This window comes from Aegilops tauschii, chromosome 2 (assembly GCF_002575655.3).
Source record: "Aegilops tauschii subsp. strangulata cultivar AL8/78 chromosome 2, Aet v6.0, whole genome shotgun sequence".
In the NCBI taxonomy this organism is placed as follows: Eukaryota; Viridiplantae; Streptophyta; class Magnoliopsida; order Poales; family Poaceae; genus Aegilops; species Aegilops tauschii.
This window is the reverse complement of record NC_053036.3, coordinates 624,483,164-624,495,325: the sequence shown is the minus strand read 5'-3', so window position 1 is coordinate 624,495,325 and position 12,162 is coordinate 624,483,164.

Below are 12,162 nucleotides of genomic sequence, written 5' to 3'. Positions count from 1 at the left end.
AGGTTTTGTCCATAGGCTTTTCTTGGAGTACATGTGTTGGTTTCAAGAAGAGTTTGTGTTGACCAAGGTGCTATTAAGGAATTATCCAAAGATTGGTCATGTGAGAGTTGAGCTTATTGCAAGCATGTCTTGAAGAAGAAGATTGTGTGATCATTCATGTTTACCTTCAAGACATCATCCAAATGAAGAGAGTTGGAAAGATTCAAGGTTGATCAAGACTGAGTCAAGAGTGAATCAAGTTGATCAACTCACAAAGCGTAGAAGATGTACCTAGAGGGATCAATTGATCCCATGGTATGGTAAGCATTGTCCATTGTGCTTTTTGTACTAACCCATGGTCTATGTGAGAGTTCTATGTGGGTTTAGGTACATGTTCATGGGCTTGCGTCAAGAGGAAGATATCACTCAACCCATGACGAGGATGACATCAAGTGGTGATTGTCATCAAGATTGCCGTGTGCAAGTTCAAGTGGAGCATCACAAAGAGATCAAGTGCTTGAAGCTTGCCGTCCATTGTGGTGACAATGGACTTGTGAAGATGTGCCGAAGAGTGGCTCACCCATAGTGGACTATGCGGGAGCAATCATCTAGTCTTCATCGAGCCAACGCAATCAAGAAAGTTGGTCCAACTTGAGGGAGTCAAGATCGTCATCATCTAGCTCAAGTTGACCATGTGCAAGGCAAAGGTTTGCCCTTGATAGGTTTTCTATTTTACCGGTCTCATGGTGGTAGTTGGGAGACCGGGTTATAGGATCGTTTGCCGTACTATCAAGAAGGGCTCTCAAGTTGGTAGCTTGATCGTATCGTTAGTAGAGAGCTCAAACCATTGCATCCTTGCATCATGTTTCTTGGTTCTTGTTTGGTTCTCTTTGTGAGTCTTAGAGCTTATGGTCATCTTGATGACAAGCTTGAGTTCATCGAAAACAGAGTTCGCATGCGTCTTCTATGATGTTTTTGGTGTTGGAGGTTTTACCGGTCTTATCCGAGGAAGGGTTCTCAACATTTTCTAATGGGCCTTTTCTCATTTGATTCTTATTGATATTTCTATCAAGATTGTGTTAGCCCTTGTCGATAGCTTTCCAACAAACTTGGTTTCATTGAATTCGGAGTCCGTTTGCAGAAGTTGTGGCAGTTTTGGTGTTCTGAAAAGGCTGCAGCGGTACTACCGCGGACAGGAGCGGATGTAATTTTTTACTACCGCTCCAGAGCGGTACTACCGCGGCTACTACAGCAGTAGTACCGCTCCGGAACAAAAACTCGTCCCAAGTCCATCGGAAGTAGGCACGGATGTCGCAAGCAGTAGTACCGCTACCCCTAGCGGTAGTACCGTGAGGATAAGCGGTAGTACCGCTCCGACGGTTCTTCTGGCCTTTTGCCTCCTCGTCGTTGTTTTTCAAAGGGCTACTGCCGCCCTAGCAGTAGTACCGCTCCTTGGAGCGGTAGTACCGCTCGGTGCGGGGTGTGAGCATAACGGTTGGATTTTCCCCCACCTATAAAAGGGGGGCTTCTTCCCCAATGAACCTTATCCTTTGAGCTCGTGTTCTTCCCCCATTGTTGACCTTCTTCGAGCTTGCTAACTCTCAATCCCTCCATGGATTCTTGCTAGTTTTTGAGGGAAAAGAGAGAGGAGATCTAGATCCACATTTCCACCAATCACTTTCTCCTCGATGTGAGGGGAACCCCTTGGATCTAGATCTTGGAGTTCTTGGTGTTCTCCTTCTTGTTTTGCTCTCATTTTCCTCCCTAGCATTAGTTGCTTCGGTGGGATTTGAGAGAGAAGGACTTGGGCACTCCGTGTGCCCTTGCCATTGCATTTGGTGCATCGGTTTGAGTTCTCCACGGTGATACGTGGAAGTTACAAGTTGAGAAGCTTATTACTCTTGGGTGCTTGGTACCCTTGAGCTTGTTCCTCTTGGGTGCTTGGGCGCCCTAGACGGTTGGTGGTGTTCGGAGCTCAATCATTGTGGAGTAAAGCTCCGGGCAAGCGTTGGGGTCTCCAATTAGGTTGTGGAGATCGCCCCGAGCAATTTGACGGGTACCGGTGACCGCCCCCAAGGGTTGCCAAAGTGTACGGGTTCGGTGACCGCCCCCAAGGGTTGCCATTTGTACGGGTTCGGTGACCACCCTCAAGGATCCCTTAGAGGAATCACGGCATCTTGCATTGTGTGAGGGCATGAGGAGATTACGGTGGCCCTAGTGGCTTCTTGGGGAGCATTGTGCCTCCACACCGCTCCAAACGGAGATTAGCATCCGCAAGGGTGTGAACTTCGGGATACATTGTCGTCTCCGCATGCCTCGGTTATCTCTTACCCGAGCCCTTTACTTATGCACTTTACTTTGTGATAGCCATATTGTTTCTTGTCATATATCTTGCTATCACCTAAGTAGTTTTTCTTGCTTAGCATAAGTTTTTGTTGGAGGGGGTTGGATGAAGAGTGAGCGGTGGCGTTGCCTCTGGATGAACAGTGAGCGTTGCGGGGGGGGGGGGGGGGGTTGGATGAACAGTGAGCGGTGGCGTTGCCTCTGGATGAACAGGACCCCGTGGTGTGGTGGAGGGCTGGATGAACAGTAGACGGTGGAGGGGTGCCCGTGGAGGGGTGGATGAACAGGACCCCGTGGTGTGGAGGGCTGGATGAACAGTAGATGGTGGAGGGGTGCCCGTGGAGGGGTGGTTGAACAGGACCCCGTGGTATGGAGGGCTGGATGAACAGTAGACGGTGGAGGGGTGGTTGAACAGTAGCCGGTGGAGTAGCGCGCCGTGGAGGCTGGATGAACAGGAGCCCGTGGAGGCTGGATGAACAGGAGCCCGTGGAGGCTGGAGGAGGTCGACGGTGGAGATGAATAGTATCCCGTGGAGTCCCGTTTTGCGGTACGCCACACCCCTCCCGATGAACAGGACCCCCGTTTCGACCGTAGCGCTCAAACACAAGTCCGTTTCGTCCGTTTTGCGGTACGCCACACCCCTCCCGATCAACAGGACCCCCGTTTCGACCGTAGGAGGTCCGTTTCGTCCGTTTTGTGGTACGCCACGCCCCTCCCGATCAACAGGACCCCGTTTCGAACGTAGGAGGTCTGTTTCCTCCGTTGTGAGGTACGCCAGGCCTCGTTTCCATCGCCTGTTCCGTCCAAGCCCTCCCGATGAACACGACCACGCATTCTGTTCCGACCTAGCCGGTTGGCTCCCAGGTGTTCCGTTGCCTCCCGATGAACACGACGCATTCCGTTGCCTCCCCATGAACACGACGCATTCCGTTGCCTCCCCATGAACACGACGACGACGCTATTTCTTCGTTCCGACCCAGCCATGTACATGAGCCCTGGCCATACGTATGCGTGAGTAGGCGTTCGAGACCCTGCCCGTATGTACACATACGTGGCCGTATTTTCTTTCTTGCACCCTGGCCGCTGTACGTACGTGTACATGCTACGTGCGTGCCTCTACTACGACACGTGCGCGCCTCTACATCGACCAGTATGTACATACACATTCGCGACCAGAATCACAACGCTACGTACGCTTTGACCAGGTGGGTCCCGACTGTCAGACACTTCCTTGCGTGCGAAGATGTAGCTGGTGGGTCCCAGCAGTCAGGGGGGCGAATCGTTTTTTTTGCCCGGACGCACTTCCTTGTGTGCAAAGATGTAGCTGGTGGGTCCCAGCAGTCAGTGGGAAACGTTTTTTTCACGAAATACGGTGGCCCGTCCGGTGGGTCCCCGCTGTCAGGTGGAGGAATAATTATTTTGAGCGTAATAAGGAGGCACTTCCTTGCTGCGGCCGTGGACCCAGCTGTCAGCCTCTCCACGTATAGTCCATGTCCGATGGAAGCCATTCCTTGACCACGTTGACCACGCCGCGCCGAGAGCACCAGGGCGGTGGACGATGGCGAGGCCTAGGAAGGGGACGACGCAGAGCCGGGGAAGACGCGGCTGTGGATGCCCACGCGTAGAGGAGTATGAGGGTTCACTCGTTCGGCTGCGGTGTGAGGCTGCCGTCGCCGCAGAATAACAGGGGGTGTGGGTGCGTAGAGGGATGGCCTGGCCAGCGGTGGGAGTAGTAGGGGGTGGTGAGGCCTCCGCGGCATCATAGCCGGCCACGGGCGGCAGGAGCAGGCGGCATGACCGGTGCTGCTTTGGGCGGCTGGAGCAAGAAGACCAGAGGTTGAAGAAGCACTACGGCCGTTGGATGGACATCGTACGGTCACTGGAGCTCGAATCGTTCATATATTGACTAAAGTTGACAAAGGCCTCCGTCCCAGTCAACTTAGTAGGACCACAAGTCAGCCTCCCACCAAGGTGGGTCCCAGCTAGCAGGGGGTATTCATTTTTTTTGTGCGTAATAAGGAGGCACTTCCGGTGGGTCCGAGCTGACAGCGGGGGGAACGTTTTTTTCGTGAAATACGGTGGCCCGTCCTGTGGGTCCCAGCAGTCAGGGGGAAATGTTTTTTTTTCGAAATACTGGTGGTCCGTCCGGTGGGTCCCTGCTATCAGGTGGTGGAATAATTATTTTCCGCGTAATAAGGAGGCACTTCCTTGCGGCTGCCGTGGACCCAGCTGTCAGCCTCTCCACGTACACTACTCTTCCGATGGAAGTCGGTCGTTGACCACATTGACCACGCCGCGCCGAGAGCACCACGGCGATGGACGACGGCGAGGCCTAGGAAGGGGACGACGCGGAGCCGGGGAAGACGCGGCAGTGGAAGCCCGCGCGGAGAGGAGTACGAGGGTTCACCGGTTCGGCTGCGGTGTGAGGCTGCCATCGCCGCAGAATAACAGGTGGTGTGGGTGAGTAGAGGGATGCCCTGGCCAGCGGTGGGAGTAGTAGGGGGCGCTGAGGCCTGCGCGGCAGCACAGCCGGCCACGGAAGGCGGGAGTAGGCGGTCCCGCCGGCACTGCTTTGGCGGCTGGAGCAAGAAGATCAGAGATTGAAGAAACATGACGGCCGTTGGATTGACATCCGACGGTTACGTGTGCTAGAATCGTTTGTTGACGTATATAATAACTAAAAAAATCTTGCATACGCGTCAACTAAACAGGCCCACAAGTCAGACCACTCCCTCTTTTTTTAATAATTCATATATAGTCATGGCAACTTCTTATGCAATTTATTGCAGTCATTTTTTTGGTTGGCCAGGGCCAATTTCGCATATTTCTGTGGGTTCCAAACTATTTTTAATACCGAAATGTCGAGCCAGATTTAAAGTACTTTGAAGATATATTTAAATTAGGTTAATGACCAGTGAAATAGGAATCTGAAAATGTGAAAAAATTCAGAAATTATAAAGTAATTGCCAATTTGTCATCTGTTTTTATATTTACAACCCATTTCATATTACTTTCAAGATTTGCAGGTGTCTTGAAAGAGTTGCTGCCCATCAGGGCGTAGAAAAATAAGTAGGCCTGGATTGGGTATTCTTCAGAAAAAATAAACTGGGCTCATTTCCACAAAGAAAAAATAGCTGGGCTGGTCACATGGTGAACATAAAATATAAGCCTGGGCTAGACGGGCCACAGCCCAGTTCAAACCCTGCTCCGTCTCAACAATACCAAACAAAAAAAATACTGCTCGAGTAGCTACGTCCCAGGTGTCAGCCGATCTTGTGCTGTTCTCTTGTCTATTGACTATATACGCTCACAATGTCGTGGGTCCCAGATGTCAGGAAAACACTAGGAGGAAGCATTTTATTTTTCCATACGCTGACGTGGTGGGCCCCTACTGTCATCCTCTCCACGTTCTTCTGCCGATTCCTGTTGTTTCTTGACCATGTTGACAACGCGAGAGGGCGGCGCCACGGCGAGCGCACCAAAGCGCGCGGAGGACGTCGGCGTTAACGATTTAGGAGACGGTGGGGCGGCGATGGTGCGCTGAGGCGCAGCCAGCCGTGGGAGGCGGAAGCAGGCGGCCCCGCCGGCGCTGGTTTGGTTTTGGCGGCTGGAGGAAGACAGGACTGAAGAAACACGACAGAGTGTAAAAGCAGCAGGAGTACTTAACAACCTTAACTGAAACCAGCAGGGGCACTCAATAACCAAAGCTGAAAGCAGTATGAGTACTTATACAGGTTCAACCGTACAAAGCACGCCTCGAACAGTGCTACTTTGCCTACAGTTAACCAAGGGTGAGGCCGCCAAGCCCCAGGACAAGGCCCAGGCGCCACCCCGCGCATCCACAACCTTCTGAAAGCGGCTTCATCTTGCAACGTGGTCAATAAACAGGATATTCGCTTTAGAGCCATGGAAAAGCATGAACATAATCTTCTGTCCTATTCTCCAAGATGGACGGGCCTTCATTATTTGAGACCACCCATGAATAAGTATCTTTTCACCTCCAAGGGGAATTGAGTAGGTCGACATAAACATCATGTTGTGACCAAGCGCAAGTCTGACCCGACCATGGTCAGGCATCTGTATAGGAACAATAGAACTCGACAGTTCCTGTTTCAAGAAGATCACAGATGTAAAACTGTGTATAAGCAATAGTTTATGAACAACATATATAACATAAAACAGCTCATACAATAAGTTTCTCGGCACAGCTGGACCTGTTCAACGAGTGCAGCAGTGGCACACATATCCCACGTGGCCTTCCACCATTGAAACGCCCCACAAGGACCTCAAGACGATCAATAAAGTGTAGGAACTTGTGGATGTCGATCCAGTCAACTTCGGTGCCATTAGTAACAACCGAGTTATTACAGAGTAACAAACGAGCAGACTGCTTAACTCTGGAAAAAACCTACACGTGCCGCCAATTATAAGAAAATATTAGTTAGAAGTAGCATCTTCGTGAGAGATTCGTTGCTACTTCTAAAGTTAAATTGTGATTTGTTAGACAGAATAGGTGGATTAAGAAGTAATCGAGGCAACAAGCAAGAACCAGATACAAAACTAACATGGATGAACAATTGGAACGACGTCGGGGTGGAAGATCGCAGTGAAGATGAGATGAGGTTCTGCTATTTCCATCAACATTCGTGCGCCAACTTTTAGTCCGTAACACTTGAGAAAGTTTATCCATGTTCGGGCATAAAAAAGCGGCGATCTTCTTGTTTCATGAACCCAACTCGGAACTTATATGCATGGCTTGTCTTCACTGTGACCATTAAACTAGTGTATTCAGTTATGGCAAGGCCGAGCATCTTGAGTACATGTGTTCTGGCAGAGCAAATAATACACTGCAGGAAAAATAATATGAGAACACAGCATGTTCAAAAAACCCCCACCCTCCCGGATAGAAAAGAGGATTCTAGGAACATACTGTGCGCGTTTCAAAATGCTGTGTTAGGATGAGAAGGAACAAGTGTGGCGTCTCGCCGAGGGCGCAGAAACCTGTATGGTACTCGCACTTTGGGCACTGCAAATGAAACACACTAGATTCAGTAGGAAGAAAAATGCATCAACGGCGGCGGCTGCCATCCTAGGATTACCTGCAACCAAGAGACTTGGATTTATCGGGGATGGATGAAGAATTCGTACCTGGTTCTCCATGAGAAAACCCTATGCAATCGCCGAGAGGGGGTTTTCTCTGAACAAGTAGACGAGGGAGAAGGGGATTCAGGCCCAGTGAAATATTGCCGCTTCGTCCGTCCAGCTTACTGCTAAAGCTGGAAAGGGGGGGTTGTGATTTGACGGCTCATTGGGCATTACTGCGGCGCTACGACCGGGGTGTGCCTACCGTGAAGTTTTGCACTCTAATTTGTGCATATGGCACGTGGACCCCGTTGCCGGTTGCCCCACATATCAGCGAAAGGAAGTAGAAAGACAGGAGTAACTAGTTACACATAAATATTTTTTTTGACAGAGAGATACTCCCTCTGTAAAGAAATATACAAATCTTTTATATCACAGGCTCACCTTGCCGAGAAATATACTCCCTCTGCAACGCACGGGCACTAAGGGGGTTCAGCTTTTTTTATGGGGGTTCAGCTGAGAATATAATACTCGGATAGGCTCACGGTTCTGGACTTTGGGCCGCAGGCCGACCCTGCTTGTTTGGGGGCCCATGTGTTCTACCTCAGCGCTTTTCATATTGCAAGCGATCGGTACGGCGCTGGTTTTAGATGCTGTTGCAAGGCGAATACACAAAATTGAATAAAGCACGACAGCTGTTGGAATGAAATCGAACGACAGTTCCTAACCAGCAATCAGAGTTGCAATTCTATCAACGATATACCATGTCATAAATAATACTGTCGTACTACTTATACACACATGACACTTGTTTCACCATGCCAGATTATTACATCAAAATCTCTCGGAGGATAGATCAGTTCGGCAGTTGCGTGCTACTACTGAAGAATTTCAAAGTTGATTTGGACCAGCTCTCCTTGCCGAGAAAGTTTGATTTTGACATCATCCCCTACCGCAAGATATGATTTAGATTTGAACCTTGACCATCCTTCAGCATCAACCATCATGCGACCATTCTTTGTACTTACGGTATATTGAGCAGGTTCATTCACACCAAGGTTGTGCATGGTAAGAGAAACTTGGCCGCGGTCACCCGGATTGTTGAACGACTCCCTCGTTGCTCTAGGAATTCTCTGTTTGCAAACAAGAAGACATACCCAAACAGTTAGATCAACACAGTGAATCATGTGAAACAACATGGAAAGAAAAAAGAACGAAGCACTTGGGCGGCCAATGCTTACCAGGAAGGTGGACATGTCGGTTTTTGTAAGGACTTTGGTATATGAAGTGCGAACTACAGCCCAGTCTGTTGCCGGTGCAACTGCACGGGCTGGAGCAGATGCAAGTGCAAGGGTTGGTGCAGGTGCCGAAGCCGCCGCTGCTGCCGGAGATGTTGCTCCTTGTAGAGCTGGTGCCGGTGTCGAAGCAGGTGCCGGTGTCGATGCCCGATCCTCCGGTAGACCAGACTGATCCACTGACGCGGTCGGTGCCCAATCCTCAGTTGGATCAGACTGAGCTGCTGCCGCTGTCAGTGCTAGAGCAACTGCCGGTGCTCGATCTGTGCGAGACAGCGGCGATCGTGTCTGGTATGCTATGATCAGCTTTCTAACTTGACTAGGATCCATGACCGTGATCCAGTTTTTTTCTTCATTTCTTTTAAACGCGAGAAGGACTAATTGTGGCGTTTTTGTTAAACCAAACTGTTGTTCATCATAGGGATTCAGCTTGTACTCAGACAACAGACTGATCCAATTTTTTCCAGTAATATAAGTGATGGACTGTGCCTTTATTACTGACACGACATAAGAAGTGAAACCTGCAAAAATAGCCATCGTAGAGCAAACCAAACGGTTTATTCTGTGATGAATGTCACATGGCAAAACCTGCATCGTAAAATTGTAGGAAAAGAAAGAAAACATGACATTAAATCAATAAGATTTAGACAGTAAATCAATAAGATTTACTTGATGTGACACGAGTGAATCCTTACCAGGAAATCACTATGTTGAAGTACTAAACAGAAGATTGATCGTCCAACTACGCGTGGCATGCAGGGGCCCCGCCTACTCCCACAAGCAGGACAGTCAAAAGGTCATGACAAATCATATGGACCGAACATCCATGGGACTGGAAATCCTGGTGGGTGCGATAAACCCTGCAATGCATACAGATATTGGAGTGTAACCATAATTGATAAACCGTCCTCACAAAAATATGATCTGGATACTTCAAAATATACAGACTGAATTGAGTGGACAGACATTAACATAGACCGTTCTCAGGACTGACCACACACCAAAAGCGGCAGTACTAATAAACAATACAGGGTTCACAAACACAAATCAAGTACTGAACAATAGTACTTACTAGAGACAAGCAAAGTTGCACTAACTAAACTCTGTAGACTATTTCTTGCCACCGACCTACGGGATGAACCCCGCATAACTGACTAGGCCATGGACTTCATGTGAGATGTCTACATGCACCATCACCATCTTGTCAACCTTGGAGAACCTAACAGAGTGGTCTTTCCACTCATAAACATGATGATGAAGACAGGCCGCATCAGATTTGTTGGGAAGCTTTACAAGAACCACACCCTTCGTAATCGAAGGCACAACCAGGAAATTGTTGTGGTCAAGTACAGCCTCCAGAACACGCGTGACAACAATGCTACAGGAAAATACTAGTTCAGGACACGTGGCGACAAGGACACAGCAGCTGGATAGTTCAGGAGTAGAACTCATCATCAGGTCTTCCAGTTCACATGGCATGACTTTGAGAACTTCATCTCCACCGCGGACCTGGTTCTAATTCAAACAGAAACCATATTTTATTACTACCTCTGTTCAGAAATATAAGATGATTTTCGATATTATACTCCATATATGACTACATATACGCACAGAAATGAGTGAACAAAGACACTAGAACATGTCTTCAAAGGCATGAAAGCAGAGGGATTACATGCAAATATACCCTCTTAAAAGGTAGCATTGATGTTCATAAAGTACTCCCTCCGTCCCAAAATTCTTGTCTTAGATTTGTCTAGATACGGATGTATCAAGTCACATTTTAGTATTAGATACATCCGTATCTAGAGAACTCTAAGACAAGAAATTTGGGACAGAGGGAGAAGTTGAAAGTAATCTATAAGAAATCAGTGTCAACCTCTCGCATGTTTTGGTCAAAAGAGGAATTTAGAACCGTCATTTGGCACACTAAAATCACATGCAAGATCACCCAGAAAGTTGTACTACCAGTACTAGTACTGCGTGTTAGATGAAAAAACACGATCAAGATCAAGAAAAAGATCGTCAACAAGAGACATTACCTGGACTTGCTTAATGAGGGATCCCGGAGAGGGGGGCTTGGACAGGGCGATGGCTTTGAGCTTGTCTGCAGTAGTCTCGACGGGGTGCTTGCGCTTCTTCGTACCATGAGCCTCGACGGTTTTGGCCAGAGCCATAGACATCACTTCGGCCGGTGCTCCCGCGTCCATCAAGAAACTGTCAAGTAGAAATAAAAGAAAAGAAACCATAATCACAAACCCAAAAGAAGAAAGAGAGGGAGTTATAGGATGAGTCTCGGGGTTGTAAGACCGGGCCTTGGCCAGAATCAATACCATTGATGCGCTCACCTTTCCTTCTTTGGGAGAGAAGAACAATGGCAGAAGCAGGTCGGGGTTTTCTTGAAGAAATGAGGAACAAGATGAGGGAGAAGCGAGGGTTGGGTAGAGAGGAAGCTGAAAGAGAAGAGTGAAATGATGGTTGCTTCGTCCGTCCAACTAACTGCTGGAAAGGAGGGGGCTTTGTGATTTGACGGCTCATTGGGCATTACTGCGGCGCTTCGATCGGGGCAGTGTACCGTCACTCTACTACAGAGTAATTTAGTGCATGGCTAGTGGACCCCGATGCTGGCTGTCCCACACGTCGGCGAAAGTGAGTAATTTAGTGCATGGCTGGAGGAGGATCCGCACGGTAGAGCGTGTCCACTGTTTTTCTGAAGAAAAGAATGATTACAGCAAGCGTTTCCACTCTTACGATGGAGGAGTGCGAAACACGGCAGCCACTTGAACATACACAGTGCTCCTACTACTAGGCATGTGCAGTGGTTCATACGTCAGTACTACATAATCTTGTTGCTAGTGTAGTAAGATATTGTCGGCGTTCTGGGAACGGGGGTACCCAGACTTGCCAGCCTGCGGCCTGTGGCGTGGCTCAGGGAGTGGCCCAGTACGGCCCATCTTCATCGACACATGCTCAAGACCCTCGCGAGGGGCCAAGCCTCGTGGGGCGGACGACAGGAGGCTTCCTCGGGCACAGCCTCCTCATGCTGGCTCGCGAGGAGGCGGAGAGATCAAGGCGGGGTACCTCACGAGGTGCCCATGACGCAAGCCATGACGACCAAGGCCAGGCGGGCGCCAGGCGGGCGCCGGCCTGCGCAGAGTCCTTGTTTCCTCTTTGGTGCAAAGGGGGGCAAGCGCAGGCAAGAGTATCAAGCAAAGGCGACCATTTCGGTGCAACAAGACCAAGACTAGCACGACGGCAGGATGGAGGTTATCGTGGAGCCCAAGCCGGCGTCACCGTCAGGGTCTTTGTCAGGCGAGGACCAACTTTTGTCAGGATAAGTGTACTAGATGTTCCCCTTCAAAATGGCCAATTGTTGGCGCCCTTCCCGCTCAATATTTGGGGAAGAGGCCCAGGGCCTCCCTCTATAAATAGAGCTAGCCACCACAGAGCGGGGGGGGAGACGAAA